The sequence below is a fragment of the Dermacentor silvarum genome, chromosome 3 (assembly GCF_013339745.2).
Source record: "Dermacentor silvarum isolate Dsil-2018 chromosome 3, BIME_Dsil_1.4, whole genome shotgun sequence".
Classification (NCBI taxonomy): Eukaryota; Metazoa; Arthropoda; class Arachnida; order Ixodida; family Ixodidae; genus Dermacentor; species Dermacentor silvarum.
This window is the reverse complement of record NC_051156.1, coordinates 42,277,961-42,302,848: the sequence shown is the minus strand read 5'-3', so window position 1 is coordinate 42,302,848 and position 24,888 is coordinate 42,277,961. Positions and strand designations below refer to the sequence as shown.

At 48.2% G+C, this 24,888-nt stretch overlaps 1 long non-coding RNA gene across 1 annotated transcript in view; it reads left to right on the top strand.

Moving 5' to 3' along the window:
* LOC125943758 (uncharacterized) overlaps positions 1-23,254 on the top strand; it is a 54,783-nt gene extending 31,529 nt beyond the window's left edge. The window contains exon 3 of the long non-coding RNA XR_007465878.1: positions 23,112-23,254. This is a non-coding gene — a long non-coding RNA (uncharacterized LOC125943758). The remainder of the gene's footprint in view (positions 1-23,111) is intronic.
* Positions 23,255-24,888: the final 1,634 nt, after the last annotated feature.

Below are 24,888 nucleotides of genomic sequence, written 5' to 3'. Positions count from 1 at the left end.
GAAGACTGTGTTGGTTCCACATTGTGTGGTGTCTATCTAAGGCATATGCGCTGGCTTATGGACAGTAAACTGTTGTACGGATCTTGGAGAGTTTACGGTAGCGCGATTAAAAGACAGGACAAAATAAGACACACAGGGACTCACGTAGCGCCATGTGTGTCCCTGTCTGTCTTCTTTTGCACTGCCTTAATCGCACTACCGTAAACCCTCCAAGATGCATTACCAACAACCCCACATTGCAACTGTCGTGTACGGAGGCCGTAATATTACCAAACGGCCTAAATTTAGCCGTCGGCAGGGAACACGCGTCTTCATCAGCGGCTGAACTTACAGATGTGCCGAAAAAACCTGATGGCCGCAGTTCGGAAACGGCTCTTTTGTCAAGGGTAAATAAGTCGCTCAGCATGACTGAACGCCGAATGTTAGTGGGTGTGCTTTCGAAGCACGTCTCGGTTAGGTATTCGACCTTGCGCAGAATAATAAAATGTCTTCAATCCCCTCGTCTCGAACACGCCTTACGATCAACACGAGTTGGGCAAATCCGATTAGACCAAAGCCATATCGCGTTTCACCATCAGAACGCCATATTTTCAATGAATAAGTGCCCGAAATGATAAAAAAAGAAGTCATACAAGAGTCATTCTTAATAGTTTCTTAATACGAACCATAAACTACGGCTGGCTTCAACAGCTTCGCCGTTACTAATAAACAAAAGAAACGACACAGTTTGCATTAGGCCGCGCAAAGCTCAAGAGACCGCGAAGCTGGCCGATGGATTGCGTCTCTCACTGTCTCTTGTTCTCATTTTCCCTGGCCGCGTATTCTGGATCTGCTCGTCACTGCCGTTGTCGTTTTCGTACAGCGGCAACCCTCGCTTCACGGTGCGCTGATTCTTCTTCGGGAGTACGTGCTTTCTTTCGGCGTCCCATGGCTGCATCTGATTGAGCGTCGCCGCGCAACGGCTTATCTAGCCTTTGCCCGCTGTCGGCACGTGCGCAGTACTCAGTGTCTCCGCCGGTAGGCGTGAACACGGTGTTAGAAGTATATTTCGTGTACGAACGGCGCCTCCGGGACGGGAGAACGTCGGTCCGCGTTTTGTGCAGAGGGCCCGAGATGGCGCCACAGTACCCTTGTCCGAGGCGAGGTATCATGCATGGTCGCTACGGGGCCGCGAACGTCACTCGAAATAAATAAAAAGCGAGCCTTCACGCTATCACGACCGCAAGAACATAAACATGGCGAACAAATACGACATTTCGACGATACCGTCGTAGATATCTGTTGAATATGTTCAGTTCACCACCTAGAAGGTTCGCGATAGGAGGATGCCTTCGCATTCGGACATGTGAAATTGTGCACCTCCACCAGATGTCACCTAGTAGTGACGCTGAAGTAAACAGTCGTAAAACTGTGTATGACGAAACTGATTCTTTATTGGACGAACCTGTGCCCACAAAAGCAAGCTACACTCGAAGCACAATGAAAGAGGCGAAGACAGTCGGCGATCGTCGAAAATCCATGAGCGGCGAAACGCGTCGGCTTTTATACATGAGTCATCGAAGGTTCCAGATTAATCCCCGGTAGCGGCGTGTTTTCCAGAAAGTTCTGGACAATTCGCGTCGCTCATACAATCAAATTACATGAGTGTCGGTGACAAAAGACACCGGATAGAAGGTTCGATAACGTTCGAGAAACTTCCGATACATGCAGGCGCGTTCTGTGCCTAGCGATAACGTTTAACAGCCGGTGAAAAGCGATCATCGGTGAAAGGATAAACATGTATAAGCGTCAATATGAACATATGACAGTGAGGTCGCATTGATATATGACATAAGTTAGTTCTGTTCGTTGAAGTAATCTTTACCTAGGTAGACAAATATAACGTATTAGCCGTAGTATTACAGCAGCAAAACGTACTGTCGATTGACGACTCGAACATTCGAAGCAATTAGCGGTCGTTGATGGCGCATAAAAAAATGTGTGATAAATACAACCTGTATTACCGCTAGCTGGTCGCACATAAAACAGTGAATTTTAGCGACGTGCCAGCAACTAAATTTTAGGCACCGATGACGCTTTAGGGAATGAAAAACCATCCCGGTTTGGCACCGCAAGAAGGGGAGACATATTTACAGTAGTGGGTATGTGTTTCCGATTTTTCTCTGTTGACATCCAAGTGATATTTTTCACTGTCTGTGTTTTACGAGCGTAGCCAGTCCACCGGTACAGCGGTGACGGTGCTCGGCTTCTGACCGAAGGTCGCTGTTTCGATCCCGGCCGTGGCATTCGCATTTCGATATAGGCGAAATGCTAGAGACCCGTGTACTGTACGATGTCAGTGCACGTTAAAGAACACCAGATTCCAGAGCCCCCCTACGGCGTGCCTCACAATCATATCGTGGTTTCAGCACGTAAAACCCAAAACATTCTCATTGTTACAAGCGTAGCTCTCGCACGGGGAGAAAAATTTCCAGTCTGACACGGCTACGTTTGGTGGCAGGAGGGTGCGAACGGTGCGCAGGCGTCTTTATTTTTTTCTGTCTTTGTCAAATGAGCAGGGCAGTCGGGAAACTTATTTTGCCAGAGCCGCCTTTCGCGGTGCACTCACAAGAACGTGTCCTTTGTAGACTGCTTCCGACGTCTTCGTCACGTACCTCGGCTCGAAGTGCTTCTCGCACACGTAGTCAGTCGACTGCAGCACGCGGTTCTTGCGCGGAATCGCATGGCGCCATATCTTCAGGCGGCCCGTTTCTCGGGGTGCAGCGCAAAACGACACTTTTTCAGTGCAGGGGCCGCATTCTGTAACGCTTCGGTTTTCGAAGGATTCGGTTTGGCGGTGGCGTCAAATTAGGGCGGTCAGTTGACGTAATGAAAACAAGTGGAAGGACAGAGGCCAATCGGCGCGAAGTTTTTTTTTTTGTGGCATTAAACGTCACAAACTGAGTAAAAATATAGCAATTTACGAGCGCTTCTTGGTAAATAAAAATAATTTGTTCATGGTATTGATGAGGTTTATATATTTCTATATGAACCGTGTTTGAGTTGTACTGGCGGTGAGTGACTTAACGAATTTTGCTTACTTCGATTGACCCATTTATGCCGCTAGGTGGGACGTCATAGGCTAACTTCGCGTTGCGGCCCCAATACACACTCAAGTTCCTCGCACAGTCGGAGCGCGGTCTCTTTTAAGAATCTGGATTGTCGCCTGAATTCCTCGTCTGTCATCTCAAAGGCGTCTTCTCGACGTCGAGGTCGTCGCTGTCTACCACGGAAGCTCGCTAAAAGCATGATAATAGGCGCCACAGGCACCGCACACGTAAAACCCCTATATATAAAAAGTAGCGCCATCCGCTTCCCTCCTCCTCCGTTCTGTTGTCGCGCTCGGCGCGGCCAGCGAGATCGAGGTGCGATATCGACAATGGCGCCGCGTACGTGGGGCCTGCCGTGGCAGACAGCTAACGCGCTACCAGAGGAAATCCGCGGAAAACTTGGATCGCGCCCTGCGGAGCAGTTATTGAGGTGCGATTTTGCTTCGTCAGTCAGTAACTGGCCTTAATAATGCTGTTTTGGAAGTAGCAACGCTACGATGCGAGACGGCGCAAATACGAAGTATGCAGCGAGCGTTTGCGCTTGCCGGATGGTAAAAAAAAAAAAAAAAAAAAAAGCCTTGTCGGTTGCGGCAACTTAAGGCGCAGCAGCATGCCATCACAACGAAGTTCTTGTCCCTAACACGTTTGATCCCTTTGTGCGTGCAGCACTTTCGTCGCACAGGCCCGAGAATAGCGGTCTGAGCACGCTGGAAAGGAAAAAAAAAATGTCGCAGTTTCGCCCGAAAGGCGAAGCATCAATTGCGATAGCAAATTGGTAGAGAGCTATTCGGAGCAGGGATAGTAGTTTTATCGGCTGCATAAACTTGGACACATTCGCTTTCGAACTGAATTGACAAGCGTGGTGTCATCGCGCACAAGCAAACATGAATAGATCACACTGAATGACCGCAGACAACGACTGTCAAAACGCTGGCGGTCTATCGCTCCAACGGAAACTGAGCGGCGAATGCACGCGCATACAAAGGTCAGAGCCGTGTGGAGATAAGAGACGGTGCGGGCGACGGCCACCACAGCCAGTGCAAGCGTATTTGTTTGCACAGTAGAAGCTGCTCCCCCCCCTCCCTCTCACGCTGCCTCCCCTCTCTTTTTTTTTTTTTGCTTTCGCGTGGCAGATTGCGTTGCCAGTTCCCCCTTGCGCTGGCTTGCAAGATAAGCATTTAGTGCCTAGCACAGCGTCGCCCCGCCTCCCTCCCCTCCATACCCCCACGGCCTTTCGCGCGACAATCGCGTTTGCTTTCCGCCGTGCGTTGGCTCTCCGTGATAGCGCGCGTCCCCTGCGCGCTTTCACTCGCGCATATGGCGCGCGGTTACGATTTTATCGCCCTTGGAATCTATACGGTACCTCACGGCGACGGCGACGCCGATGGCAGAAATCCGGTTGAAGTGTCCATATGATTGCTATCGCAATAAAATATACAGAAGCGCAACGCGTGCTTCCACGTGATACGAATTGGCCAATGGGGGAGCGGAGAAGGCTGGGACGACAGGAGGCGGCGAGGAGGAACCGCCGGGGTGAGCGCTGTGGCGGCATCATCTAAGAATGGCGCTGCTTTTTATATATAGGGGCTTTACGCACACGCCGTCATTTTGCTCTGAGTGCCGCGATCTCACTCGTGCACACGGCACGCACAGGCTCTGCACACGGCACACCGCGCTTCGGATCAGACCGAAGCAGCGCCGGCGGCTTCGCTTCGTAGCAGACGACAAATTCGGTTTCCGCGTGACTCACATGTGCGTGACGTCATCAAAAAATGCGTTCGTGCCCTGAGGCGATGGCGTCACCCAGGCGGCGGCCAATCACTGCACGCAAACCAAATTCTTCGAAAACCGAAGCGTTACAGAATACGGCCCCAGGTCTCGTAGCCAGATTTTCACCGTGGCAAAAAAAAAAGAAAAAAAAAACTTCTTGCCCATTTCACGGCTTGTTCACACGAAGAGCACAGCTTGTCATCATACACGAAGAATAAAAAGAAGGGCGCAACGGGGCGACAACTGCTTCGACTAGACGGCGACCGCTCGTCCACAAATGCCCAATAGGGGCCGGCTCACCGGGATGTCGGCCACGCGACCGCTCCTGCCAACTCGCGGCGTGATGGAGCGGAGGTACCTAACGCCCAAGGGGCTTTAGAGGTGCCGAAGTTCGACGCCGCGAGTGCACGGCGGCGGCGCTCCGTCGTTCCACCTGTACTTCTAACACCGTGGGCGTGACTTATCGCTAGCTGCGGCACGGCAGAACTCGGCTGCTGCAAGAAAAGCGTGACGTCACACAAGCTGCGGCGTGGCGGTAGTGTGGCGGAACTCGGTTGCGCGAGGTGTCTCCGTCGCTTGGCGTGGCTTTTTAGCGTTAGCAGCTGCGTGGTTGTCGCTACACCGCGTGTGCGACTTGCCATGACGTCCCAAGGTTATGCCAGGTGTTCTAGCAGCTGCGGCGTCGCTGGTTGCCATGGATACGGCGCGGCTGGCTTTTCGTGAAACGCGCACTTCTTATGGCTGGCTTAAACAGCTTCGCTGTTAAAAGGTCCCAGGGCCTTCACATTTTAATATAAGACGACTTATATTGCCCCTGAAAAAACGTCTTCCCCGCAATGCATTTCTGCTTAAATGTGAAGTCGACTTTAAGGGGATCCGTGTAAACTTGGTCTTTGTAAGTTGGCTTTTCCACGTTGTGTGCTGCCGTGAATCCTACTCAAACAAAAATGCGATCCACACGGGGCCCGATAACGCTACCACGTTACACTCTTAAAGGCGATGCTTAAGCGTCCTACGAAAAAAAAGTGCAAAAGAAAAAGTGCAGTCTTTGAGGACGACCAGAGATGGAAGTTTCAGTGTCAGCGTTGCTTCCTTAGCATCCGCAAAACGCCTTCTGATGCTCTCAAGTGTAGGTGGCCTAAAAGTCAAGCCCTCCATCCCCGAGTCATACACGCGAAGCGTAGGGAAAGTAAGACATGTGCCTCTGCAGTTTACAGACAAGCAACTCCTAGACTTTTTCAAAGATGCTGGGGTTATATCGGCACGCAGATAGATAAAGTATTACCGCCAGGAAGATGGAACAGTGACGTCGCATCCACTTCACACGGTAATTCTGACTTTCAGAGACGATCGCCCTATTCCAGGAAGAAATTACTTAGGTTTCACCAGTCATCCAGTCGAAGAATATCTAGGACCAGCACTTCGCTGCTATAATTGCCAGCGATTTGGACACATGGCGAAAAGCTGCCGCAGCACACGTCGATGCAAAATCTGCACAGAAGATCATGACCACAAGGAGTGTAGTCACAACTTCAGCCTAAATGTGCGAACTGTGCGGGGAACCATGCTGCCTCCTACTCAGGTTGCCACAGAACAAGGCTGCGGCACAAATGCGTCGACATGAACTTATCCATGGCAGGTAATCACACTGCAATGAACCCTCCCCAAACCTTGAGATTGTTCATCCAGTGCAAGGCCACCAGCCTGAGCGAGAACCGAACCCGCCACAGCCAAGAGAACCACCAAGAGTGCAATCAAGAAACCAATCAAGAGGATCACAGTCAAGCGCCCCATCTTATGCGTCAATGCTGCGGAAACCCACGCGACAACAGGCAGAAAGTAATACACCAGAAAGCTCCCATGTTCGCACACATCATTCTCAGCTAACTTACGCGCCTCCTGCAAAAGTAGCGCCAGTTAATAGCAACCATACCACCGCATCAGTGACGCAGCTGATTTTGCCGATGCTTTTCGCAGCTCTTAAGGCAATCCTATCTGTTCTGTCGGAAGCAAACAACCTACCAGAAGTGAAAGCCTTGTTTCCTCTGGAAGAACTATTGTGTCAACAATCCGGGCCAACCCTGCTGCGGGCAGTACATGAATAACCGCTACAAAAATGTCTCCATATTTCAGTGGAATGCCAACAGTCTTCGAAGGAAGTGTGCTGACTTTTGAAAACTACTTGTACAATACAACTTCCCGATACTTTGCATTCAAGAGGCGGGAATCAGTGACGATTTTCGCCTCTCGAATTATGTGATCTACAAGTCGCCTCATCAGGTTGCTGTTAGCAGAGTGCTCCTGTGCGTCAGAAAGGACTTGCCATCTTATCAAATTCACTCAAGTGATTCAAACTTTCCGGAATTCGTCGCATGTAAAGTATCTTTTGGTAAGCTGTCCATAACAATGTTAATCTATATCTACAACCATCAGGCCGTATCTCAGTGGAAACGCTAGTGGATATCTTCAAAATAGCTCACTCTAATGTTTTTATGTTTGGAGACTTCAATGCACACAACATTATATAGCGCAGTAATCGCTGTGATGCACGTGGTAACGCTATTCAGTGCGCCATAGACAAATGCAGTTTGAGTGTTTTAAACGATGGATTACCAACATTTCTTCGTGGATATAATTATTCAAGCTGCATAGATGTTACCCTGTGTTCCCAGGATCTAGTGAGTGGTGTGGGATGGACAACGGATGTGGAAACGCGCGGAAGTGACCATTTTCCCATCCTTGTAAATCACCCTAGCATGCACATGATATCAGGCGTTACAGCAGACTAACGAACTGGAAAGCTGTTCGGTACCGCCTAACGGATCAAATATGTCAACATACAACTGTTGAAAATTTTACTGAATTTTTGCAGGATAATGTTAACATATGCACAAACAAGGCCCCAATTCCAAGAGATTATGCTGCAGTTGACGGAGAGTATGAAAACCTAAGAGCCATCAGACGCCGATCCGAAAGAGCCTATCGACGGAGCGCAAGTTTAGAAGCATACAAAAACGCTCAGAAAATTCAGAATGTAATGCGCAGACGCATACACAATTTAAGCAAACGGGGCTAGAGCGATCTCTGTAGCACGCTGTCTCCTCACACGTCTGTCTCAGGAATTTTTCTAGTAATTCACCCTTTAAGCCGCCCCGTAACACAGAGCTTTCCATTTCGTGCTCTCGCTGCAGCCCGGACACATTTGTGACAATAGTTGCAGATGAATTTCGCGAGCTTATTTCCAGACCTGCTTTTTCATCACAATGTGCAGAATTTAATAATTCAGTAGTGTTAGCTAAGCAGAAAATAAATGCTTGCTATTGGGCGCAACATTCTCAATTAGATCCTGCATTCACAATAAGCGAGCTTCTATGTGCAATTGCATCATGTCGCCAAAAGTCTGCTGCTGGGCCGGACCGCATTACATACAATATGCTACGAAACCTCGGGCCGACAGGTACAAATGCTCTCTTAGACATCTATAATATTCTATGAATAGAAGAAACTGTACCTTATTCTTGGAAAGTCGCTCGAATTATACGAATTTTAAAACCGGGTAAGACCCCTTGTGCCTTGAATCTTTCCGCCCAATTAATTTGCCAAGTTGTTTATGCAAAGTAATGGAGAAAATTATTACGCGCGACTTCAGTAGTGGTTTAATGAAATGGATGTGTTGTCCAACTACTTAACAGATTTTAGAAAACAGATATACACAATGGATGCAATATTGGATGTAGTAACCTGTGTGGACACGAACGTACATGTGGCAACTTGACGATAGCAGTATTCTTAGACATCAAGAGTGCATTTGACACTGTTAGTCACGTTCATGTTCTGTTAAGTATGTTAGAACTCGGAATGCCCGGCAGGTCCTTGCGATGGATTTCTGAATGTTTATCAGGTCGCAAAACATTTGTTCAGACGAGCAAAGGACAGAGTGCTGAACATGTTGTCAAGCAGGGAGTACCACAGGGAAGCGTACTCATCCCTTTTCTTTTTAACTGCGTCATGGCTGATTTAGCGAGAAGACTGCCATCACAGTTCAGATTTTCACTGTATGCAGATGATGTGTGCATTTGGACATCTGGAACTAATCTTCAATTACTTCAGATGGCATTACATGACGGCCTAAGTATTATTAACCCCGTTTTGAGAGAGAGAGAGAGAAAGGATGGTGCTATCACATGCGAAGTCAGCTTTATTGCCCTTCACTCGAAGGCAGTTAAAAAAATCACTCTTAATGTGGAAGGACAACCTCTAACAATAGTGAAACAGCATAGATTTCTTGGAATAATGCTTGATCGGCAACTATCCCGGGCACCCCACATAAAAAAAAAACACCGCATATCCACGGGGTGAATGATGATGAGTGGGCGAAGCTCCGGAGGGAATCATCGGTAAACCGTGAATCTTCCGTGTAATTCGCGCAGTCTCGCCGCAATAAATCGAATGATTGACTTCCACCAATGACACGCGCCATATGTGACGTCATTCCTATTTTATAACAGTGCCCTTCATTATAATTGCACCATCTCCCGCTTAAGGAGACGCTAGCACAAACGCGTTAGAAACGGGCAGTACTCTCTAGTAAGGGGGAGAGGCCACAGCGTCTTACGCAGCCGTTTACACATGCCGGAACGTGCACGGCGTTTGCCGACATCATCACATGACTGCTGAGAGAGTATAACCCCCGTATTCATAAACGCTCCTCGACCAACCTTTCCCTTTCCCTCAAGAACCACTTATCATTATCATCATCTTGAACTTGACTTGCCACCGCCTTCAACGCGTTTCGAACGCGCTGTCCAAGGCGGTGGCAAGTCAAGTTCAAGTCGAGGAGCGTTTATGAATACGGGGGTAAGGCGGAGAGGCCACAGCGTCTTACACCAGCTTCTTACACGGGCCATAACGCGCTAGCACAAACGCGTTAGAAACGCGCAGTCTTTCGTTAATGTTGGGTATTTATTGTCATCGTGGTGCGTGTGTCCATGTGCGCTTCGTGGCGTAGTGGTTAGCGCCGCGTGTTCGGAAGCGAGGGGTCCCTGGTTTGATTCCGCGCTACGGACACAACTTTCGGAATTTTTTTTTTAGGGGCGAAGCTCCTTAGGGTGTGGGTCGGTCCCTCCTCTGTAGTATGTAGTAGTCGTAGTAGTAGTAGTAGTAGTAGTCGTCGTCATCGTAGTAGGTAGCTACGTCTACTTTTATGAAAAAAAAAATTCCGAAAGTTGTGTCCGTAGCACAGAATCGAACCAGGGACCCCTCGCTTCCGAACGCGCGGCGCTAACCACTACGCCACGAAGCGCACATGGACACACGCACCACGATGACAATAAATACCCAACATTAACGAAAGACTGCGCGTTTCTAACGCGTTTGTGCTAGCGCGTTACGGCCCGTGTAAGAAGCTGGTATAAGACGCTGTGGCCTCTCCGCCTTACCCCCGTATTCATAAATGCTGATGGCGTCGGCAAACGCGGTGCACGTTCTGGCATGTGTAGTAGTAGTAAATGGTTCGTGAGGAAAGGGAAAGGTTGACGCTATCTTCTGCAGCCCTTGAGGGAGCACGGCTCAGCGCCAAACGGCTGCGTAAGACGCTGTGGCCTCTCCCCCTTACTAGAGAGTACTGCACGTTTCTAACGCGTTTGTGCTAGCATCCCCTCAAGCGGGAGATGGTGCAATTATAATGAAGGGCGCTGTTATAAAATAGGAATGACGTCACATATGGCGCGTGTCATTGGTGGAAGTGAATCGTTCGATTTAGTGCGGCGAGACTGGGCGAATTACACGGAAGATTCACGGTTTACCGATGATTCCCTCCGGAGCTTTTTCTTTTTTCATAAAAGTAGACGTGGCTACCTACTACTACTACATACTACAGAGGAGGGACAGACCCACACCCTAAGGAGCTTCGCCCCTAAAAAAACTCGAAAACGAGGTCAATGTGATAGCGACTGTACTTCGCAGACTTGCTGGCACATCTTGGGGTGGATCAGTATCGACCATGCTGACTGTTTACAATGCATTATTACGACAACAAATTGCGTACTCCGCGCCCATCTTGCAAGGACTTTCACACACGTCAGAAGAGCTACTTCAAAGACTTTTAGCTAGAGGTCTACGCATATGTCTAGGAGTTCCACGAGCGACTTCTGGCCGTCTAGTAATAGCTGAGGCTCGCCAATCACCGTTTCCAGTTATGAGAACCACAGAAACATGCCGACATTATTTTCGCCTTCAAACACATCATAAAAAACCACCCATTGGCTCTAGACATAATGAAACGAGATAGAAGCTATGTTCATAAAAAATTCAGGAAAATCTTCATATATTGCCAAGAAATATATTTTAGAACTCAGATGTCGAATATCCTACATGGCTGCTTACTCGTCCAAAAATCAAATTGTCAGTAGATGGCATATTCAGAAAAGGATACATGTGCATTCAAGCTGCTCAACAACTAGCACTTTACCAGAAGGAGAACGTCCTTGCGATATCGCCGACTACCTTGCCGCTACTCAGTGGACCCCTCGACGACCTTCCCGTTCCTCGTCACCAAGCCGATATGTCTCGCCGCGATGCCGACCACACACTAGCCCAGCCCTGGGCCGGTCTGCAATCCCATATCCGGAAAACTAAAAGCAGCAACGAATTCAGATGTGGTTGTTGTTCGTCGAACTGACGAAGATCCTCCGCCGTCGACGAAGACGCCTAAAAGACTATCTCATCTACATATCAACGAGACCCCGCCATCCCAACGAAGTCTAGAAGCAAAAAAGCGCCGACAAAAGAATACCAGATGGCGCGAAGTTCCAGCCACAAGTCAACACGACACAGCCGTGATATGACACCAACACCAAGCTGCAACGCAAGACAAAGAACCACCAACCTCGACGTGCTTCTCGACGGCCACCCAGTCGCCACCTTGGCGGACACAGGAGCCGACTACTCCGTCATGAGCGCACTGATTGCCGCCCACTTGAAGACAGTTAAGACTGCATGGGAAGGCCCTCAAATCCGGACAGCTGGGGGACACCTAATAACACCGATCGGAATCTGCACGGCAAGAATTACCGTTCATGACCGAACCTACCATGCCGACGTCGTTATCCGCCAACAATATTCACGAGACGTAATTCTCGGCATGGACTTCTTGAACCAACACGGCGTAATCTGACCTGATGTCGAAGTCGAGAACGCTATCCGAAGATCACGCGATACCGCTGGAGACCTCTCGTAGAGATCACGCCTTGAGTATGCTCGAAGTTCAAGTGAGCATCCCGCCTCGCCCCAGCATTGTCATTTCCGTCGGCACCGAAACACCCGCAGACGTAGGAGGCGTCATCGAGGGCGTTCAGCGTGTGCTGCTCGATCGTGAAACATACGTTGCAAGAAGCATCACCAGACTGCACGGAGAAAAACCGAAAGTGACGCTGGCCAACTTCAGCCAGGAGTTCAAGTACGTCGACAAGGGCGCGACGATCGTATACCTAGAGGAAATTGTGGAAACCAGCAATGCGTTTGTCCTCTCCGATTCTGCGACATCTACCTCGATGACCCAATCCTCCCATAAACCCAAGCCTCCAATGAGTAAGCAATAACAACTCGGAATTGTTCTCTGAAGTTACGAAGACTGCTTTTCGATGTCATCGAGGATTCGGCAAAAACCATTTGCGAAGCATCAGGGGCGTAGCCAGAAATGTTTTTCGGGGGGGGGGGGGTTCACCGGCCCGACTGGGGGGGGGGGGGGAGGTCCAGCTCCTTCTTTCCTCTAGGTCACGTGATCGATAATAAATGTCGGTAGTTTAAGCACACTCTATACATGTATATCAAAGACATGGGAACCCCCCCCCCCCCCCCTCACACACACACTCGCGTGTGCGTGTGCTTGTGAAGAAATTAAGTAAAAAAATGTCACAGTTTCGCCCTAAGGGCGAAGCAATTAATGCCATAGCAACACAGCAATGTCATACGAAGTAATGTGAGCGGCTTTGGTAGCAATATGAATTGTAGTAAACATGAGCTGATTAAGTAAGCAGGTGTACTGCGGCGTAAGTAGACCGACATGAAGAGAGACTCGATGACCACGCGAAGGCGCGTGTGAAACGGTGGTGTTGATGAGAAGCGCTTCCCGTGGACAGCGCGTCCGAAGGGACACACCTGTAGCGCTGCACTGCCGATCCGGGCAGCATTGCATGTGTAGCGTGCGTTGGAAAATGTGACCCGACTATTACTAACTCAATGAACAAGTGTGGTGTGAGCGCGCACAAACAAACACGAATAGATCACACTGAATGACTGCAGACAACGATTGTCAAAACGCTGGCAGCAAGCCCATACGCCGCAGCGGCGAAGGTACGTGCGGTCTATTGCTTCAACGGAAACTGAGGGGCGAATGCACAGCGCATAAAGGTCAGAGCCGTGTGGAGATAAGAGACGGTGCGGACGAGCGACGAGCGCGGTTGTTTCCAGAGTAGAAGTGCGCCCCCCCCCCCCCCCCCCCGCTCCCTCCGGCGCTGGCTTCCTGCTTCCTTGCTTGCGCGTGGGAGATTGAGTGCGTTCGCTCTCCGTGATAGCGCGCGTCCCCGCACGCTTCCGCTCGGGCATACGGCGCGCGGCGAAGATTTTATCTATAGGGAACCTCACGGCGACGGCGGCGACGACGGCGACGCCGACGGCAGAAATCCGGTTGAAGTATCCATATAATTGCTATCGCAATAAAAGTAAAGTAAGCTCAGTAAATACAGTAAGTACGACAGGTATAGTGGGCGTTTGGAGCAACGGTCTCTCACCGCGCCACTGAATGGACCAGTCTTCGAAAACGCATCATTGAGACGACCCGTGCGATCGGAGAAGACCTCATTAATTGTTAATTTCCGTTAAGCGTAGATGGCGTCGTCCTCGTCGGGGCGAAGTGCGTTTCACAAGTCAAGGTCGGCTATACGCGTGAAAATGCACGTGTGACCAGGCTATACCTACTCCCATAGCAATAGCTTGTTCGCTGCGTCTTTGCGCTATAGAAAACTTAAATACGCGCAAAAACGCGTAAGGATTTTTTTTTCGATGCTTTCCTCGCCCTGCTCCCTCATACGAGAGGGTTGCATTTCCTGCGGCAAGTGCATGGGCCGCTGTGTCTTCCGCTGTGTGCGAGCGTGAAGCCGTCATTTGCCTTTACGTAAACAGATTCAGAATTGTACAGAATATTTCACCGCACAGCATAGATATTGCATGTGTACGCATTTTAAGTAGTGCGTGCAACTCATTTCTGCTTCACTTACGCCGGTGGAAACAGGAAGCGGCTTTGTACCTCACAGATTCTCGACTTATTGGTGTACTAGTGATGCAGGAATGAACTCCGGTGTTGTTCAGCACGTAGTGCACATAATCAATTTCTCAGGACGCGTGCACTCCGACTAGAACTGTCAGCGCCTGCAACAAGAGTTTACTTACGCTGTACTACGCACAGCAGTAATTCATGCTTGTCGGCTGTCTGTTTCGTGCATTCTATTGCGAGTCGGTGGAATTTCACTGCTGTCATCAACCCCTACGTGTGTACATTGCTGGTTTGGGATTCCACAACTGAAACAGCAACTACCAGCCTTCCGTAATTGCTGGTTTGTGATTCAACAACACAACAGTAATTACCAGCCTTCCGTAGGGGCGCGGTCGCAAACAAGAGACGTTTCTCGCCCAGACTAAGCCTACGTTCACACTTGGGAAGCGGCAAACGAGCGGAAAGGCCAAAGCGGCCGGAAAATTTTTCCCACGCCTATCCAAGTTGTTCACATTTGTTTTGCTACCGCCGCGGCCGCCGCCGCCGTTTTCGTCCAGATCCATGTCGTCTGCGTACGTTTGTCGGCGTGTTGGCGCTCATTATCGCATTATGTCGAGTGGTATGTTCATTCTTTGGCCCACGTACCGTCATCAAAAGTAATCATTTTACGCAACTTCGCGTGTCATATGCGACCTTCGGTAAATTCCTCGTTGGCGTTCCGTAATTCTCCGCACACGGGCGCGGTAGCTCTGAGTCACAGGTTGGTGCCTAGGCGTGAGAATATTTCTTTAATAGCTTTTATTTACAAGTTGTAATAATATTTCATCATTTCGTATTGTCGGCGCCTCCAGGACACCAAAGGGGCAACGGGAACACCACAGCTAAAACCCGGGCTGGCCCTTGTGTTGGGGCTCGCCAAAGCCTGCGCGTCCTACGTGAGACCTACGCTCCCAATCTATCGTGGCGACGAGAAAATCACCCCGCGACTTCTGCAACATACCGTACACGTGCGAGGAGAATTATGGAGCGCCAACGAGGAATCTGCCTAACTATTGTCTGCCGTGGAAGTGGAAGAAGAAATGGCTTTTATACTTCTACCTACTTGTTTTATAGAAATGGACAATGAATAAACGGAAGCCGCGGACACCTCGGAAACGGCGGTGGTGGGTTCGCCTGGCTTTGCAAAAGCGCGAGAAGGTGGGTCACGCCAAGGCTTCGTTGCCGCACCTCCGGTCGCGCGACGTTGAATAGTATCGCGAGTAATGCTGACAGTACGTTTTAGTGCCACTCTTGTCGTAGAGCAAGGGCTGGTTCTTGATCGCGTCGATCAGCATTACAGCCTACACTTCTGGTGCCATGTTCAATTTTACGACCGGTTGTTTACATGCTAGTGTAGCTTACAGTGAAGCAGAACGACTTTCCGCCGCGTTTCCGCTTCGCCATGGCGAAAAAATCGGCCCGAGACTGATTTGGCTCGCAGCCTGTTTTTCTGCCTGTTTTGCCGCCTAGGCGGGCGGATTTTTGCAAGATTTTGCCGCTTCCTACAGCTTCGAGACCAAGTGTGAACGTAGCCTAAGATCCTGCGCGAGCGCGGGCTAACCGGCACCTGAAGGGAAGCGGCGGAAATGTATACCGGAGATTTCAACCACCTGGGGTATTTAACGTGCACCTAAATCTAAGTAAACGGGCCTCGAGCGTTTTCGCCATCATCTAAAATGCGGCTGCCGCATTTGTTGCTTCATTTGTTGCACATTTGTTGCTTCAGAATGCGGCCGCCACATTCTCGCCCAAAATTTCACAGAGTGTCAAAGCCCTGACAAACACCGTGACAGTTTTTTCCACATGTAGACATGATTCGCTGTAAATTACCAACCAAACGGAAGCGCCCAGGAATGAAATTGTGCCAGTAGCACCGGTTTCATGAATTATGTCAGCGCGAAGCGACGAAAACAAAGGGCGGGTAAGTGGGGGGGGGGGGGGGTTGCGGCAAAAATTTTGGGGGGGGGGTTGAACCCCCCCAACCCCCCCCCCCCCCTGGCTACGCAACTGCGAAGCATCGCATAATAAATTATGAATCCTCTCGACCACTCCGCCAGAGCCATTACCTAGTATCGACGTGAGAATGAGAAGCTCCTGGGCAATAACTAGACGAAATACTACACGACGACATCATTCAGCCATAGAAAAGCCGATGGGCGTGTCTTGCGGTCTTAGGGGAGAAGGATAAAACGCTGCGCTTATGCGACTATTATCGCCGTTTGAAAAAAATAACAAAGGAGGATATATACCCCCTCCAACGGATATACGATGCAATAGGCAGACTCTGCAATTCTAAGCACTTTTCATCGGTGGATCTGAATACTGGTTATTGGCAAATAGAAGTCGACGAAAGAGATCGAGAGAAGACCACGTTTAACACGCCAGACGGCCTCTTCGAGTTCAAGGTGATGCCATTCGGACATTGCTCTGCGCCTGCAACATTCCAGTGCATGATGGACACATTCCTGGCAGGACTGAAGTGGCCGACTTGCCTCGTCTGCTTGGATGAACTTGTAGTTGTTGCCACAAATTTCGAAGATCACCTGAGGCGGTTTCAGACAGTACTGGAGGCGATCAAGTCATCTGGACTCACCGTGAAGCTTATGAAGAACTCCTGTTCCTACGCCGCGTCATCAGCCAGTCTGGAGTCAGTTCCGACCCGCAGAAGACTGCATTTTAAGTTCAACAAAATTTACCAAATTTGCTGCAGGTATGCTATGAAAAACGATTTCCCCTTTCCGATGTATTTAGATAAGAGCCCCGCAACTAAAGCTTGCTCCTAAGGTAAACTGTTGTGCCAATCGCTGAACCACCAATATGCCTTAAGACTATCTGCATGGACAAGAAATGCTGCATGAAAAAAAAACAGATCTTCCTGTAAAAAGAGGACTGCTGAAAGCAGCCGCGAGGCAGCCTTCAAGGACGATATAAGAAGCAACACACGGAGCTTTATCCAGTTCTCCATTCAAAGATCTCACTCACAAGAGACTTGCCGAAAATGTCCTGTTGCTCTTCCCAGCACTGATCCTAGCTTGTCCGCTATTCCTAACGTGTCTCAAAAAACATCTCTGCAGTTCATTTTGACTGGAAATATTTTTGATAACTGCGATGGTATTGGGTTCAGGATCACTCCAGAAAAATATAGAGGCAGTACGCAGAAGTAAAAGCACACGTCTGACTTGTACTGGACGCACTTTACACATAGAAACAGCACACACGCGCGACGTTTTCCTATAATACATTTCAGAGCTATATATGCATTCTAGATCTATATATGCATCGAGGTCTATATACGAATTAGTAAAAAGCAATCATGCACGTTAGAGTTCATGTAGAAGCAGCTGTCGCTGTGTCGGAGACATCGAGGAATGGTTGTCGGAGAGTAAGGTCGTACGGCGAACGCGGTCATCTGGCCGGGTATAGCTCAGCCACGGCCGCTGGATAAATTTATCCAGCGGCCATGGCTCAGGAGGCCCTGCGCCACAGTCGACGAATCGGAGCCTCTGCGTGCCCGGTTTTCTGACATTAGGGTTGTGCGCGAGAGCACACAGCAGCAACCCACCATGTCAGGTCCACCAGCCGGCGAGGTAGCCCTGGTTCCGCTCTCCCGAAGACTCATTCAGCAAGGCGCAGGAACACCAGCCTTCCTGGTCCAGTTGTCCGGTGGGAGAACCATCCGAGGTGGTCTCTCATCTGGTGAGAGCTTTGCTTCGGGTGCTGGCGTATTGTTGTGGGCGCTGATTGCTCCTATAGACCAGACGGCCAGCGGGGAAGCACGCCACGAGCCACGCTTCCCGAGCCGCCACTGCCACTGCTCACAAATCGGTTTCTTCTTCACCACCGCGTGGGGCGCTGTCATCATTTCTTATTGTTTTTTCTTGTTTTTTGTTGTTGCTTTTTTTTTTGCTTTCCACTCCCGCGTACGCTATCATCAGCGTATAGTATCACCTGTTCTAAGCGCTCTCACCATACATATAATTAAAGTGAAGCACCGGCGCCGTGATCGCTATCTCGGATTAGGTCCAAATTTCAAGGCGATGGAAAAAAATATCGAGCCATCGTAGTCGGCGACGCGGCAGTGGCTCCGTTCGTATGAATGTTTCTACATACAAATCGGAGTTCCGTCTTGTAGTGGCTGTAACCCGCAATCCAGCAAACTTTTCTAGGTAGTGTATTAGCAAAGAGCAATCTATTAACAAAATATTTTCGAGATGCGCATAAATAAATACACAGCAGGCAAGTCAGCAACGTCGTCTTCCTAAGCCTTGAGCTCGAGCTCTGCCGCCGTAGCGTGTCGTAACGGTATTACTGCTATCTAAAATAAGGTGGTAGAATACCCGGCCTCAAATCTGAAGGTCGTAAGTTCGAATCCTACTTCAGTCCACCACATTTTCAGGCATGGAGTGGTGCCTGACACCGGCAAGAAAACAAAATATTGCCGAGAGCTAGTGGGGCTATACTAGTTCAGGTGCAACCAACCTAGGAAGGCCACTAAGCTTCCTCAAAGTCACTCCCTCACCAGAACAGGAATTGGCCTCCCTGGTGCAGTATTCGGCCGCTACCTCCCTCATGACTTCGCCAATTAACCCATGGCCCTCAGTCCCCAGTGGCCGAGGAGCACCTGACCAAGGCGGCGATCAGACCTGCTACGCGGCAGAGGGTGCTAAGAATCTCTGGGTCTGGACAGGCCGCCACTGGAAATTGAACCTGGCAACGTTCAACATGCGCACCCTCTCGAGTGAGGCTAGTTTAACAGGACTATTTCAAGAATTATTAGGCATTGTCTGGGATATTATTGGCCTAAGTGAGGTTAGAAGAACTGGTGAGGCTTACACAGTGCTGACTAACGGCCACGTCCTCTGCTACAGAGGCCTTCTAGATAAGAGAGAATCCGGGGTAGGATTTCTAGTCCATAACAACATAGCGGGCAACATTGATGAATTCTACAGCATTAGTGAGAGGGTAGCAGTCGTCGTAATAAAGCTGAATAGAAGGCACAAAATGAAGGTAGTACAAGCCTACGCCCCAACCTCAAGTAACGATGATGAAGAAATAGAACAGTTTTATGAAGATGTTGAATTAGCAATGAGAAAGGTGCAAACTCAGTATACTGTAGTCATTGGCGACTTCAATGCAAAAGTGGGGAAAAAGCAGGATGGTGAGCAAGCAATTGGCAACTACGGCATCGATTCTAGGAATGCAAGAGGAGAGATGTTAGTGGAATTCGCGGAAAGGAATAGGCTCCGAATACTGAATACCTTCTTCAGGAAGCGCAGCAACAGGAAGTGGACCTGGAAAAGCCCCAATGGAGAAACAAGGAATGAAATAGATTTCATACTCTCTGCCGATCCAAGCATAGTGCAGGATGTAGACGTGTTAGGTAAGGTAAAGTGCAGTGACCATAGGTTAGTGAGGTCTAGGATTTCTCTCAATTTGAAGAAAGAAAGAGTGAAATTTCTCAAGCCGAAACAAGCCGACCTAGAGGTAGTAAGGGTAAAAGCAGACCAATTCAGGCTGGTGCTCGCAAACAAGTATGCAGCTTTACAAAAGGAAGATGAAGGCAACATAGAGGTAATGAATGAAACCGTAACTAGGTTGATCACAGAAGTAGCAATTGAAGTGGGAGGTAAGGCACCAAGGCAACCAGTAGGGAACCTCTACCAAAAAACAAAGCACCTAATAAAAAAACGTCAAAACATGAAAGTGTCCAACTCAAGAGATCAGATAGAATTCGCTGAACTGTCAAAACTGATCAGCAAGAAGAAAGTAAGGGATATTTGAAATTATAACGTGGGAAAGATTGAGGAAGCCGTAAATTATGGACGCAGCATTAAATCAGTAAGAAGAAAGCTTGGCATAGGACAAGGCAGATGTATGCACTGAAAGATAAACATGGAAATATCATCAGCAATTTCGATGACATAGTAAAAGCATGCGGAAGAATTCTATACTGACCTGTACAGTTCCCAGAACAGCCAAGCTATTTTCATTCGAAATAGTGATGAACCGGATACAGAGGTTCCTTCTATAGCTAGCGATGAAGTTAGAAGGGCGTTGAAAGACATGACCAGGAGGAAAGCTGCTGGAGAAGATGAAATAACAGTAGATTTAATCAAAGATGGAGGAGATATCATGCTTGAAAAGCTTGCGGCCCTTTATGCACAATGCCTCACAACTTCAAGTGTACCAGAGAGCTTGAAGAACGCCAACATTATACTAATCCATAAGAAGGGATACATTAAAGAATTAAAGAATTATAGACCCATTAGCTTGCTTTCAGTATTGTATAAAATATTAACCAAGATAATTTCCAATAGAATCAGGGCAACACTTGACTTCAGCCAAGCAAGAGAACAGGCTGGCTTCAGGAAGGGATATTCTACGATGGATCATATCCATGTCATCAATAAGGTAATCGAGAAATCTGCGGAGTACAATCAACCTCTCTATATGGCTTTCATAGATTATGAAAAGGCATTTGATTCAGTAGAGATACCAGCAGTCATAGAGGCATTGCGTAATCAAGGAGTACAGGAGGCATACGTGAATATATTAGCAGACATCTACAAGAATTCCACAGCTACCTTGATTCTCCACAAGAAAAGTAGAAAGTTACCTATCAAGAAAGGGGTCAGGCAAGGAGACACAATCTCTCCAATGCTATTCACTGCATGCTTAGAGTTACCATTAGAGTTACAGAATGGATACCAAGAGAAGAGAAGCGAAGTCGAGGTCGGCAGAAAACCAGATGGGATGATGAAGTTAGGAAATTTGCAGGCGCAAGTTGGAATAGGCTAGCGCAAGACAGGGGTAATTGGAGATCGCAGGGAGAGGCCTTCGTCCTGCAGTGGACATAAACTATAGGCTGATCATGATGATGATGATGATGAAAATAATGTGTCTTTTTCTTTGATAAAAGAGATTGCAACCCCGTATGTAAGTGCGCACCTATACAGGTATACACTAAACTTCCACCTCCGTACATTTCTGTCTTGATGAAACAAATGAACGCTTGTGATTATATTACACACAGTCTGTGACACGCCTAAGCTAATATTTGGCTTTCATCTTTCAGGCTTTGGTGCGCGTACGTTTATTTCCTTCTTGCTGCAGTATCTGCGGATCACAAACAAAATGAATATTATCTTTACGTGCTCTCTACTACTTTTATTCTATGCCCACGAATTCGGGACGTTGACTTTAGTTCACCTTTCCTATTTCCAACTGGCATTCAAATATTTTACTCGCTCTGCTAGTAGTCACGGAATATACTGAGTGTATTCTCTCTAAACGCCCCGTTCATCGTTTCGTTATTTGCCTTAGAGCTTTTGTCACTAAATTAGACTTACTTCGTGGCTCGCTCCTATGCATTATTTCACAGCATTGTGTGAGTGCATTCGGATCAAGTAGGAAGCTGGTACTTTGGTTGCATTTCGAGGCAATTTTTACAGCGAAGCAATGAGCCTCGAGTCGGCCAGGATTTTTTGTCTCTACCTGCGGATCGGCCAAAGTATTGGCCGATCCCGGAGGCACGGCAAAGAAGCGGGCAGCGCATAGTGTGCTACTTCTCTAAGTGGCATCACATGACCTCACCAGGTGATATGATCACTTGACGAAGATGTCATCACGTGACGTCACGTTTACGTGATGACGTCATCAGGCGAATCGTCACGTGACGATGTCGTTATTCTCGTATATTCGAATTACAATCCTAAGCTATCATGCCTGCAACTTATGTGTAAGTCGTATTTTACAAATTCACTGACGTAACTTACTTTGAAAATATGAATTAATTCAATGAAGCACTTTTGAATGACTTGTGGCGCTTGGCGGAGGGCCTAGAGGATTGAGCATGTATGCTGCACTTCCGCACCCGTGCCTGTGCGCCTGACGTACGTCGCTTGTAGTGGTGGTGCTTATCTAACGTCGGCAATTGTACATTCACTTTCAGAGGGTGGAATGGAGGCGGATACTGCAATACCTGTTTGTTTCATGTTGAAGAGCTTAATAGTAGTGAATAGTAAACTACTCATGTTACATGCCTACTAACAACTATAACGACGATTAAGTGTCGTTTTATAGATATTACCTTGTTGTTGGAGAACTTTTACATTTCACAGGGGCAAACATTAGATCATTAGGCCCTACTTTTCTTATTTGTGCCTACAGATATTTATAAATGACCAAGCTGATGATATTGTTCGCTACAATTTTTAATCTCTGTCTCCTTGTAAGCTTTCACAGAGTGGCTCGGACTTTCTCTCGTTTAGCTTTACAATACCGTCCGCTGCGCACATTTTTAGGATGCTTTCGCGTCAGAGTATTTTCAGCTTTCTGGCACCGCCGTACCTACGCTTGTTCTTAGGAAAACGAATTATTTACAATCACATAATGCGACAGGGTTGCTTTAAATGCTGAATTAGATTTGAAGAGTTCTTTTTTTTTCCTCGCAATATTTCTGGTATAGGTTGGCGGCTATTTAGAATGACTACAAGTTGGGAAAGTCATACGTGATTCATGTTAGCTCTTGCTGTCTTCGAAAAATGTTAAATAATTTACCTCTGGCCACAGATGCTGACAGTATAGATACAAACTCATGTAATACTGCTTCACTGCAGAGCTTTCAACTCAAGTTTGTTTCGAACCTCGGCCACACACCCGAACTCAACCAAACTAGGTATATCCCGGGAATATAATGTTGTTGCGCCAGCAAGATCACTTGAGGGGATGAAATCGCATTATACTTACATCAACTTTGGAAACACATGACTAAGAATTGTTGATCTAACCGTACAGGTTAGATCAGCAAAGCGTTCTTGAAGTGTTGCGCTGCAGTGATTCCCTATTGAGTGAGGCGAACGCTGCAACGGAGTAGCAGCTAACTGTCTATGTGCGAAAAGTTTGGACATGACAGTGATGAAATTAAATTCGCTCTTTTCCAGATGTGACCGCGTTGGCTCGCTGTCGTTTGCCCATGAACATCGGTGAAGATCCGATAGAAGGATGGAAATGCCACGAAAACCTTACACCCCAAGAGCTCACCTGCTATAAGCCAAGACGATCGTCTTAAATAAAGCATTCAATATAATTTATTAATCCGAAGGTTAAGGTGCAGAGTGTTGAGGATGAGAAGTATGTTAGGAAGCTGAAGTTATGTATTGTGGAAGCAATTGCGGACACTCGGTGCGCCTTCAGGCTGCCGTCGTCGTCATGCCGTTAAAGCATCGTAAGGTATCGGCGGGGCTCGCGCCACCTGAGCGAGGGGGGGTCAGAAATTATCTCGCAGTGCGACGGACACGCAGTCGTTCCCTGCAAAATGGACGAAGTCATGTTGGCCATGTCGTGGAACACTCGCTTTAATCGGTTCTGTGGCGGAGCCACGACAACGCCCCGCCTTCCACTGCTGGAATGAGCGTTGTGCTCAGAAACACTAACGTTACGGCTGCGCAACTATGTGTGTACCGTGGCCTCTGGGGAACAGACAATAAACGTAAAAGAGCCTGCAACAAATTTTTATGAAGTCAGGGATAGTACTTCCCTAAAAAAGGGCCATATTTGAAAACCATTTGGTTTGCGAAAAGTGTTTAAATGCGTTTTGTAGATTCAGAGTTCTTGGCAACAAATATTTCCCTTCATCCTATCTGCGGTGCTTCCAGTCATTCTTGGACAACTTGCACTGTAGAATGTTTGGTGGACCGGGCGTTGCACGCGACACTATGCTCCTTGCACGTCAGCATGGCGTGAAGTTTAATTTGTTTTGAATGTTTACATTACTGCCACCACTTCCCGTCAAGGCACATGTAATCGGCTTAAACGCTGACGCTCTCCAAACTTACGGTCGAGTTACTATGTTCTCTTTCAGTAGTTCCGCGCAGTACAGCCAAAGCAAAGCAATCCGTGAGCGCAGACTCTTGCGAAGCGAGGTGAGTGCCACTGTTCGGAACCAGCCCGACAACCAAATGACCAGGACAAGTGGCGTTATGGGAAGGTGCTTACTTGGAAGCTTCTGTGCAGGTCGCATTGTTGCGTGATCTTGCTTCATTCTTAATAAAAAAATTTATTGCTGCTCTAATAAACATGCACAGAACACAAGTTATACAGCGATGCCGTACAGATGTTCATTTGCATTTAAAACGCACAAACATTTCATTGATTTGACAGTGGCTTAATTCATACTTGTAGTCGGCAAGGCCACAACACCGCAGTTGACTACTTCCTGTGTAGTGCTTCGTCTTTCGCAGAAATGGCGTCTGCAGACTTCTATGTGTGGTATCGTTCCAAGCTTCTCTTTTTAGCGAATAAACGAATAAGTAGGCGTTGAATGTTCTTGAAATAGTGCGGAATGAGTGCAGTAAAAGGTGCGCGAATTCTAATTAAGAAAACTGCTGCACATGCGAATATCAACGATCGCACCGAGTACAAGTGAATGTTACAAGAGGGATCAAGACATGGCGCCACCATCACGCGTGATACGCGGGCCGAATGCTCCTTCGGAACCCCCTGCTTCGGCCGTCTCTACAACCCCCCTTCTCCTCTGTATCTTGGAGTATCTTGAGGACGCGTGCCTTTTTGGTGCCACAGGGAATGTAGAATGAGTTTTCCACCGCTATTGTAAGAACAGCCGATGTTTCTGTGCAGTTGCTCCCTTAGTAGATGCTACCGATGCCTGCGCGGCAGCGCTCGCCGCTAGCAGACGACAGGGTGCGGGAGGGCACCTTT